Source organism: Schistocerca gregaria, unplaced genomic scaffold, assembly GCF_023897955.1.
Source record: "Schistocerca gregaria isolate iqSchGreg1 unplaced genomic scaffold, iqSchGreg1.2 ptg000281l, whole genome shotgun sequence".
NCBI lineage: Eukaryota > Metazoa > Arthropoda > Insecta > Orthoptera > Acrididae > Schistocerca > Schistocerca gregaria.
Window position 1 is genome coordinate 3,515,365 of NW_026061774.1, and position 10,264 is coordinate 3,525,628.

General features: G+C 40.2%; 1 non-coding gene across 1 annotated transcript; it reads left to right on the plus strand.

Annotated features, from left to right (window-relative positions):
* Positions 1 to 5,207: 5,207 nt before the first annotated feature.
* On the plus strand, positions 5,208 to 5,282 carry Trnat-ugu (transfer RNA threonine (anticodon UGU)). The gene has a single exon. It is a non-coding gene; the product is annotated as a tRNA-Thr (tRNA).
* Positions 5,283 to 10,264: the final 4,982 nt, after the last annotated feature.

Consider the following 10,264-nt stretch of genomic DNA (forward strand, 5'->3'; position numbering starts at 1 on the left):
CATCCTCCACGGATGATGACACGGCGGTCGGGTGGTGCTGTCCCAGTAGGTCACTCGTGGCCTGAAGACGGAGTACTTATAAAGCAACTACTCTCCAGTGGATGGTCGAACTACTGAGACCTTGATGCCTGGCATCAATAACAGATGGCAGCACAAGAGGTTGGCTTACGCCTACTGCCGAATTTTGCGATCTGTCGTAAGCCTGCGTAAGCACGTGGGGCCTTCCGTCTTAAGTGCAAGCATATCCATTGCGTTTTCTGCCGCGCGACTTGAGTGGAATGTTTCATTATTTCTGAAATATTATAGAAATGTTTTTCGTTGTATATCCTCACCATCGGTACTGAATTTACTGTAAAATTACTTGCTCACTTTTCGGAACTTCCGTTCATAGTAAATCGATACTATTTGAAGCCGTGGTAGACACGAGTCTAGTGTGCTTCACCTTCAGCACCTTCTGTGTCAGTCTCGGTTCCTATGTCCCTGATTTCACAACGAACAGTTCGTTGTCTACTGAGTATACTGTCTGTTGCACGACACTATCCCTCCCACGCTGCTAAATGTAGGTCGTCGGCAAAATATGACTGCAGTGGAACAAGGGCGTCTGCAGAAATTTCCCCAGGAGGTGGTGGTGGCATTGTTAGTGGTGTGTGTGTGTGTGTGTGTGTGTGTGTGTGTGTGTGTGTGTGTGTGTGGAGGCCATTACTATGAAATTCACACAGTCCAGACCGCCAAGGAAAATAAACCTTGAGATTTGGAAAGGTTGTTGATCTTATACCGCTTATACTGCATATTTCGAAATTCCACCTCTAAGGGGGATACACAGGAAATGAAAGGATTTTTGAAACATGTAGCTATTAAGGTAATTTTGAAGCTAGGCAGACGAAAATTTGTATCTGGTTTCTAGGTCAGAAATAAAGAAATATGTGTTCCAGTATTATTGGGAATTTAACCTCTATGAGGTGAAATAGTAGGTGAACATTTTATCTTGAGATAAAAAATTATGGAAGGACTATGGAAGTATTTTTAAGGCTATATCTACGAAAATTGGTATTTGACTTCAAGGTTACAAATAAGAAAATACGTATTTTCGTGTTTTTGGAAGTTCAACCCCTAAGGGGATGAAATAGAGTGAGCTGGTGCGTTTCTGGCGCCAGTTTCCGTCGATCGATGTTTCGATCTTTGAGTCGCGGTCCAGAGGACACTGCTCGCTAACCGACTGTAGTAGTTCTCTGTGCGGCCCAACATCGGGCTTACCGCGCTTACACTGGACACAGTTGCCAACAAATCGCATGCCATCGCCATATAGGTTGGGCCAAAACATGTGTTCCCGAACTCTGTTCAAGGTCTTGTAGAACCCCAAATGATCCCCTACCGCCGAATCGTGGAAATATCTGAGTGCCATGCTAACTCGTTCCTGTGGAATACAGACCTTCCCTTCACCACGGTTGTCTTCCCCTTTACACAAGGCAGCCCCCCCCACCCCACCCCCCGAAGACCTCGCCATCCGCCAACTGCTGCCGAATCGGTCCCCACCCGGGGTCCTCGGCCTGTTTGCCGGCTAAGTCGCAGAAGAAGCCGGGTGTCTCGGAGAGAAGGAAATTGACCCCCAGATCCGGCTCCACGTGGCCCTTGCCTTCCCCAGACTCTGCCGCGAACATACGGATAAGAGCGTCGCCAATTCATTGTCTCTGCCACTAATATGGCGAACCTGGAGATAAGTCTCGTCATCTTAACTTCGGTATGATTTTTAGCGATCTTATTAATCAAAGTTTAAGGGCTGGCACTGGCCAAGTAACTCACGGAGGCTCATTGGTTTCAGTCCAGTTGTATTGCTCACCTGTTCTCCAGATAGGGTTGTGTAGTTTATGTCTCAGAAAATTGTCTGCTCTTGATGTGTGTTGTGTTAGAGATAACTGGCAGCGGTCGACGCTAGCATACTGGGAGCAGAGCACCACGGCGGCAGAGAGATATTTGAGGCCATGTCCTCTCCTTTACATCTTGGGTTATGTTGTCACTTTTGCGTGATTCCATCTTTCCGGTGCTGAACTATAGCATCCAAAGTTCAATTGCATTGCCATGTTGAGTATATTTCTATGTCATTCTCTGCCTCGTGGATCTCTTGTATTGATTTGAATCCTTGGTCTGCTCGCGTCTATCGCCAATTCACACGAAATATTGAAGCAACCTTATTTTAAGGGTATTGTCATATAGTCATGTTCTAGTTGTAATCATTCTAAGAATATTGTTGATTAATCAACTGAGTAAGTAAATTTGAAGGTCCGTTTAGTCAAAATTAAAGGACCCCCTTAATTGTTTTAGTCATTTTTATACAGTTTTGTTTAGGAAAGTTGGCAAGCCGAACGTTAAATATCTGTATTCTTACGCTTAATCTGTTTCTCCCCTGATTGCAAGTAGTGAGAGTTCTGCTATGAATTTTATGGACATTTGTGCTATTTAAGTAAAGCTTTACCTAAGTATATATACCTAGTCATATTCAAATTTCAAGTTTTACGGGTCTCGTTCCACTTAACGAAATTTATTTATTATTTGTCCAACTGATCTGGCCTTGTGATTTTATAATGCTTTTGATTGTAATAAAATATGTAGCAACTACAACGGATTACTATTGTGATTTTGGTGTGTCACTACCATACCCCATATCACAGAGGATGAAATGTTTCATGAAATATATGAAAACCTGTTTTTGATACATTCAACGATTAAGAGGGTGGAATATAGGATGTAATGTTTTATGAAAGTATTTCAGTGCGAAAGAGTTTTTAAAGCGAAATCTATGAATATTGTGTTATAGAAAACTACGTGTTTCACTGTTTTTGGAACTACAACCTCCAAGAAGGTGCAATAGGGGCACAGGTTTCACTGACCCATAGCCTTCCAGCCCAACCTGCAAAGTATACGGACTTGAAATTTGATGAAGGTGTAAATCTTACGCTGAAAGCATCATTTAAGAAGAGATTGTTCGAAATTTCACTCCTATGGGGGTGAAACATGGGTTGAAAGTCTTTTTTTTTAAATATGTCCCTATGTCCCTATTGAAGCTATAACTACAAAACTACGAAAATTGACATTTGGTGTCTGTCAGATACAAAAAAGAAACAGGTTTTTAGCATTTTCCGAAATTCTTCCATTGGGGGATAAAATAATTAGTGAAGGTTTTTTGAAAATAAATCATTATTAAAGAACTACTGAAGCATTTTTATAGCTACATCTATGAAAATAGGTATTTGACATCTCGGTTGGATGTAAAAAAAAATGTGTTTCGTTGCTTTTGGAAATTTAACTCACTAATAGAGTGAAATAGGGGATGTAATGTTTTATGAAATATTTCACTATGAAAGCATTTTTAGAATTAAATGGATGAAGATTTGAATTTGGCTCCTCGGCTCTAAATAGAAGAATACGTGTTTAATTGTTTTTGAAAACCCAACCCCTAAAGGGTGTGAGATGTTTCAGAAAATGGTTCATTATGAAAGGATTGCTAAATATATCTGACAATTCGTATTCCTCTAATATGTTACAATTTTTAAAAACTACGTGTTTTTCTGGTTTTGGAACTTCGAGCATAAGGGGATGAAAATTTTAATGAAATATTTATTGCGTTATATTAAAATATTTTAAATCTGCATCTATGAAAACCGGTATTTCACTTCTCAATTAGATATAAAGAAATATGCGTTAGGGAATGAAAGACTGTACGGAGATATCACCACAAGAATACAAACGGCTTGATTAACAAAAACCTTGGACTCCAGCTGTCAGCATTGCTTTTTGATCATTCAGTAAAAGACCATGCTTCAACGGCGCTAAGTTTAGAAAGTTTAGAAAGTGTTGCAGTTTATAAAAGACATAAAAAAACGATTAAAGAAAAAAATTCTTTGCAGACCATGAACGGTCTACGCAAGTAAAGAAGCGGATGATAAGCTAGCTCTTTATGCAAATGAGTTGGTCAGTTTAAGTTCCGAGACATGTCATGCAGCAGGAACGGAATCCTATAGTTGCTACGATTGGCTAAAGGAAAAGTTTTGCAAAATCACTCGAAATCACTTCTGCAAGTGGCTAAGAATCTCGTAATGAATAAAAATTCTGTACTGAGAATTCGAAGGTGGGAGATGCAAGATTCCTCGCCCCCCCCCCCCTTCCCCCTCCTCACAATGCTATCCTTCTTTACCTACAGCAAAAAATAAATTAATTAATTAATAAATAAAACTAGAGAAATTTCTACTGTGAAACTATTTGCATACAAGAGAACGGCCCTTGAAATTTAACTCTTCAAAGTTTTAAGCCCTGATCATTTCGGATATTGATCAGAAAGTGTTAATCCACCTGTGAAACCTGAGTATATAATCCCTGTGACATTTGATCAACGGTGTTCCATAAGGACAGGTTCTCATTCAAAACGTTCGAAAATTCAATTTCTTTGTAGTTGCAATTTTTAAAGGTGTACTTGTCTAGACCCTTGGAACGGAAAGGTTTTTATTTTTTTAATCCGTGCTTTACAAAAGTTTCTACAGCCCATTGTTTGAAGCAGTGTCATGGCTGCCATGAGCCGCGCGGGGTACCCGCCATGTCTCCAACGCCTTGTCACGGTTCGCGCGGCTCCCCCCGTTGGAGGTTCGAGTCCTCCTTCGGGCATGGTTGTGTGTGTGTTGTCCTTAGCATAAGTTACTGTAAGTAGTGTGCAAACATACGGACTGATGGTTCAAATGGCTCTGAGCACTTTGGGACTTAACATCTGAGGTCATCAGTTTCCTAGAACTTAGAACGACTTAAACCTAACTAAATTAAGGACATCACACACACCCATGCTCGAGGCAGGATTTGAACCTGCGACCGTAGCGGTCGCGTGGCTCCCGACTGAAGCGCCTACAACCGCTCGGTCACATCGGCCGGTCTATCATGTATTCTAGAAGAGTTGCAAGGTCGTCAGTGGCGCCTGTTCTTTCGAGAGCAGTTACTATCTTCATATCTATGGTTAAACGTTACCCAGCCATTGACCTTCGTCTGTGCGAATGCGCACAGGTTGCCGGAACTCTTACGGGAATCGTCACCTTAGTGTGAGCCAGTAATGAGTGGATGGACAAATACCTATTAAGTACATTACGTATGCGGATTGTGGACGGTTGGGGATGTGAGTCTCACGGGAAGCGTGCGAGGGATAAATTCCTGCAGTCGTGCTGTTCATTTGTGCCCTTGATAGCTCAGATGGATTGAGCGTCTGCCTTGTAAGCAGGAGATTCTGGGTTCGAGTCCCAGTAGGGGCACACTTTTCAGCTGTCCCCATCGAAGTATATCAACAACACCTGTCGGCAGCTGAGGGTTTCAATTAATTAACAGTTGTGAAGGTGATTCGATGAACCCTTTGCCAGGCACTTAAATGTGTTTTGCAGGGTATCCATATAGATGTAGATGATAACTCGTCCCGTGTCGCACGTGCTCAAAATGATTCATACTGCAGAATGCATGCAAACATACTCACCGAAAATACGGACGAATATCAAGTGCAGGTTGCCGAGTGCTGCATATCCAGCTTTGACAGATCGGCTTTTCCTGCCAAGAAGAACAGGAAGTTGCTGTCTAGGAACAATCAGAGGTAGAGGAAGGGTTGATAAATACTCCTTGACTTGCAGACTAAACGTAAATAACGAAAATACATTTTTGGTAAAAATTGGTCAAAACATAATCGTTTGCCCTCCGTATTGGATTAGCTGTTTTGAATATTGAAAATCTGACTTCAGATTCGTTTTCAGCGACATTAAAAATATATATGTAACACTCAGTTCATGCAAATCGAAGTAATAATATAACTAAATGTTTTCCCTAAACTTTGAACACATTTTTTTCGGGTAACTATTTTCTCAGAACGGCATGCAGCATAAATTAAAAGTGGTTCGTTCTCTTAACATCTACCTCTGACCCCTAAAAGTAAACACTTTTCTTAGGAACTTATAGCTATAATATGACATTTGTTAATATTAACTAATTTTTGTGTAGGCATAAGGAGTGAAACAAACCCTCAAAAATCGAACTCAAAGTTCGAATTAGCACTGTATCGTTAAATTTAAGGTTGTTTCATTGCGGTTAGGTATACGCTCCCATAAATTTTATGTATTATCGACTGATGTTATCCATTTTCAATTTCAGAGGAATAATGTAGTATCAACTGATGTTACCCATTTTTGAATTCAGGTAACATATGAGGTGCCACACTGCACGCGCTCTGCGTACTCCAGTCTCGCAGGCCCTTGATCAAATCATAATTACGGGCGCCATTTTTTATTGAAAATCTAAAATTAAGCTCATAGTATTATCACTCGTAATTCCCAAACAGATCTTTCGAATGTATTTTCATTGTCTCAAAAAGAATTCCAAATGTACCCATTTTTGCTCATTTGTATGAGAACCTGGCCGTAACGCTGGAATATAGTCACGAGATTTTTTTTCAGAGACGCTGTACGTTCGCGAGAAGACTTTCGTTCTGCGCGTGTCGAAGGACATTCCTCAGATATTACTGTGTGTGTGCTACTCAGTCGTGCCATTTAAGTGTACATCTTTGCATAGTTTTCCTTTCACGATGTAAACAGTGTTCCGCTCAGTTGCTAACTGGCCAGTGAGTGGTTCCGAAGGTATCGGATGTGCGGTGCGTTCGGTCTGCTAGGACAACAGCAGACTAGCGTGGTGCGATGGCAGAAGCAGACACTGAGGGAGCTAGCTGCTGGGACGCCAGCGAACAATTTATGCCAAGTAAGACGAAGAGGACTATTCTAAAATTACGAGCCATCTCAAAAGTGTTTACCATTGGTAAATCTTGCTGTTGAGTCTGACAAAACTGGCAGTTATGCCTAGAGATACATTAGAGAGAGCTACAGGAAATCCCCCCACCCCCCTCAATGAATTTTTGGTTGTGATGACAGGCCGATTGGTAGTGTAGCCCGAGATCTAAGTTAGGTTGGAAGGTGGTAATTTGATTGAGAGTTGTTTACGCCAACGATTATGAATGCCGACTAAACGTTGAGCGAGCAGATTGCCCTGTAGCGTAGCCTAGCGTTTCCGTCCGCGCCACATTTAACACACTTTCTCTAACTGTGTACAAAAGTCTCACAACAGCCACGATAACTACGTTTCTGGTGGGGGGAGGGTAGAGTCCACTATGTAACTTTCACTGCAAATTTTAGTAACCGCATAAACTAACCGAAATAGAAGCGTAATTTTAACTATATTTCCTTTTGTGGGAAAATAATGGTTCTCCTCTTTCGGCAGCAACTGTAATATGTAGGCGACTTATTAGTTTTTTTTAACTCTGAATCATGATCTCAATAGACGCAGTGCTTTTTTTACGTTACTTGATTTGTGGTGTATAGTAAACAATGCAACGAATTGGTAAATTCTTTGAAGTTTGTCGTGTGTTACATAGACGACGTCTGCAATGTTCGTAAGGCCAAGTTTGCATATATTCGGTGTCTGTTTTTTTGGCCATGTACTGTATAATTAAAGGGAGGAGGATTATGTTCAAGGAGCAGTGCATTAGCAGTCTATGGAGAAATTGAGAATTTGGATCTAAAGAACGGCATGCTCGGGCAGTTCGTGCTATTCTGTTGACCACTGTGTAATTCGGACACAGTGATCATTGCCTCTCCCTCGTAACCAGGGGACTCGGGTGCTAATCCTGGTCTGGCACAAATTTTCAACAGTGCCCATTGACTAAAGTCTGTGCCCATTGTCAGCTAATGTCATTGTTTCGGTGTTAAATTGTATTTTGTTCACGATACGTAAATTGGCTTTTTCATGGATAACAGCTTTGAAAAGCGTACAGGTTATATTGATATTTGCTCGTCGTTAGTCCAAGGCAACTATAGCGATTTATAAACACAGTTGTAGTTCGTATTAAGCCTACATACGTAATTGTGTCCCGTGTTTCTTTACCAAGAACTACTTCGTAAGTAATTCCCCGGTAGTGGTATTTTGTTTTAGTATTTTGTTTAAATATTTATAGACTGCAGGCTTGGATGAAATATGAAACACATGTCCGAAGTTCCTGTTGATACTGCAGATACTGTTTCATCCGTACTAGGGGCCAAAACATTTCATCTAATACAGAAGGACACAATTTGTCTCGAGATTTAGCAATTTTTCGTAATAGAGGCCTTGCTTCGATATATTTTTCTCTAATTCTTGTTTGGATTTAATCTTAAAACACACTAACTCTTCCACCACTTATTCGATATGTGGTTTTATCCATTTCGTAGCCTAGAGTTCCTAAACGGTCGATAATATTAATGATTTCCTTTCTCAATTATATTTTCTGTAAATCTCCTGTTTATGGTTATTGCTAACATGTTTCACGTTCTCACTTTTATTATTTTTATTTTTCTAGTTTTGTGTCTTGTAGCCAAATTTTCTTTGAATCTGGTTTTTAATTCTGAAATAGTAACAGTTGAAGGTCAAGAGAAGATTGCGGTCTATTTGAGGAGAGTGGCTTGGAGATTTTTTATAACAGACGTATACAGGTCATGGGGATCCTTACCTATATACATTTACTTCGAGTGTGATGTAGCCCATTCTCTTGTCATGATCTCGGCTGTATCGTAGCACATTGTCTCGGTTAGGTTGGAGATTTCTGTTGAGAGTTGCCGAAGTCAACGAATGTGATTACAAAGTAAAGACTGTGCTAACAGAACGATCTGTAGCGTAGTCCAACACGTTCTTTCTGTCCTTTTAAAGCCTCTTTTAATTAAAAATAACTAAAGCTGCAAGATACAATCACAAAAACTGTATTACGTAATAGAGTAATCCCAGACTATTGTTGTGTAAGTTGTGTGCGTACACTATTTTTTTTGTCAGTGAATATACATTTTTTTACTCATTTGCTGGGTTTCAATTTTCCCCGTTTTCTGGCAAAAAACCTTTTCCTGTGAAGGGCCCATTAGCTTGTCGGTTATATTTGTGACTTTCTCGACGGTCAGTAATTTCCTGATAGTCCATCCACCGGCGTCATTGTTAACATCGGATATAGATTTTAGTATTAGGAAGGCTAATATGAACCTAATGCATAAGTAGGTCTAATAATTAATAAAAATAGGAATGCGGGTAAGCTACTACAAACAGCATAGTGAACGCATTGTTGTGGCCAAGATAGCCACGAATCCCACGCCTACCAAAGTCGTAAAAGTAGTCCGCAGATGATGAAGAAATTGATGAAATGTGTGATGAGATAAAAGAAATCATTCGGATAGTGATGGGAGATGAAAATTTAATATTAATGGGTGACTGGAATTCGACAGTAGGAAATGGAAGAAAAGGAAACGTAGTAGGTGAATATGGAATGGGGGTAAAAAATGAAAGAGGAAGCCGCCTGGTAGGTTTTTGCCCAGAGCATAACTTAATCATAGCTAACACTTGGTTCAAAAATCATGAAAGAAGATTGTATACGTGGAAGAGACCTGGAGATACTGCAATATTTCATATATATTATATAATGGTAAGACAGAGATTTAGGAACCAGATTTTAAATTGTAAGACATTTCCAGGGGCAAATGTGGACTCTGATCACAATATATTGATTATGAACTGTAGATTAAACTGAAGAAACTGGAAAAAGGTGGGAATTTAAGGAGATGGGACCTGAAAGAACTGACAGAATCAGAAGTTGTAGAGTGTTTCAGGAAGATCATTAGGGAACGATCTACGGGAATGGGGGAAAGTAATACAGTGTGATGAGGGATCTGAGTGGTGTACTGTCAAGGGGGAGGGGGTTCCTCAGGGATCAGTGTTGGGGCCGCTCCAGTTCCTTATTTATATAAATGATATGCCCTCAAGTATTACGGGTAACTTTAAAATATTTCTGTTTGCTGATGACACTAGCTTGGTAGTAAAGGATGTTGGGTGCAACATTGACTCCGTTTCAAGTAGTGCAGTACATGACCTCAGTCCATGGCTTGTAGAAAATAAACTAACGTTAAATCACAGTAAGCTTCAGTTTTTACATTTTCTAACACACAATTCAACAAAACCTGACGTTTTAATTTCACAGCATGGGCATATGATTGGTGAAACTGAACGGTTCACATTCCTAGGTATTCAAATAAATAGTAAGATGTCGTGGAAAGCCCACGTTCAGGATCTTGTTCAAAGACTTAATACTGCCATTTTCACTATTGGAACGGTGCCGAAAGTGAGTGATACTTCGACAAGTAAATTAGTCTACTTTGCTTATTTCCATTCACTTATGTCGTATGGTATTATGTTT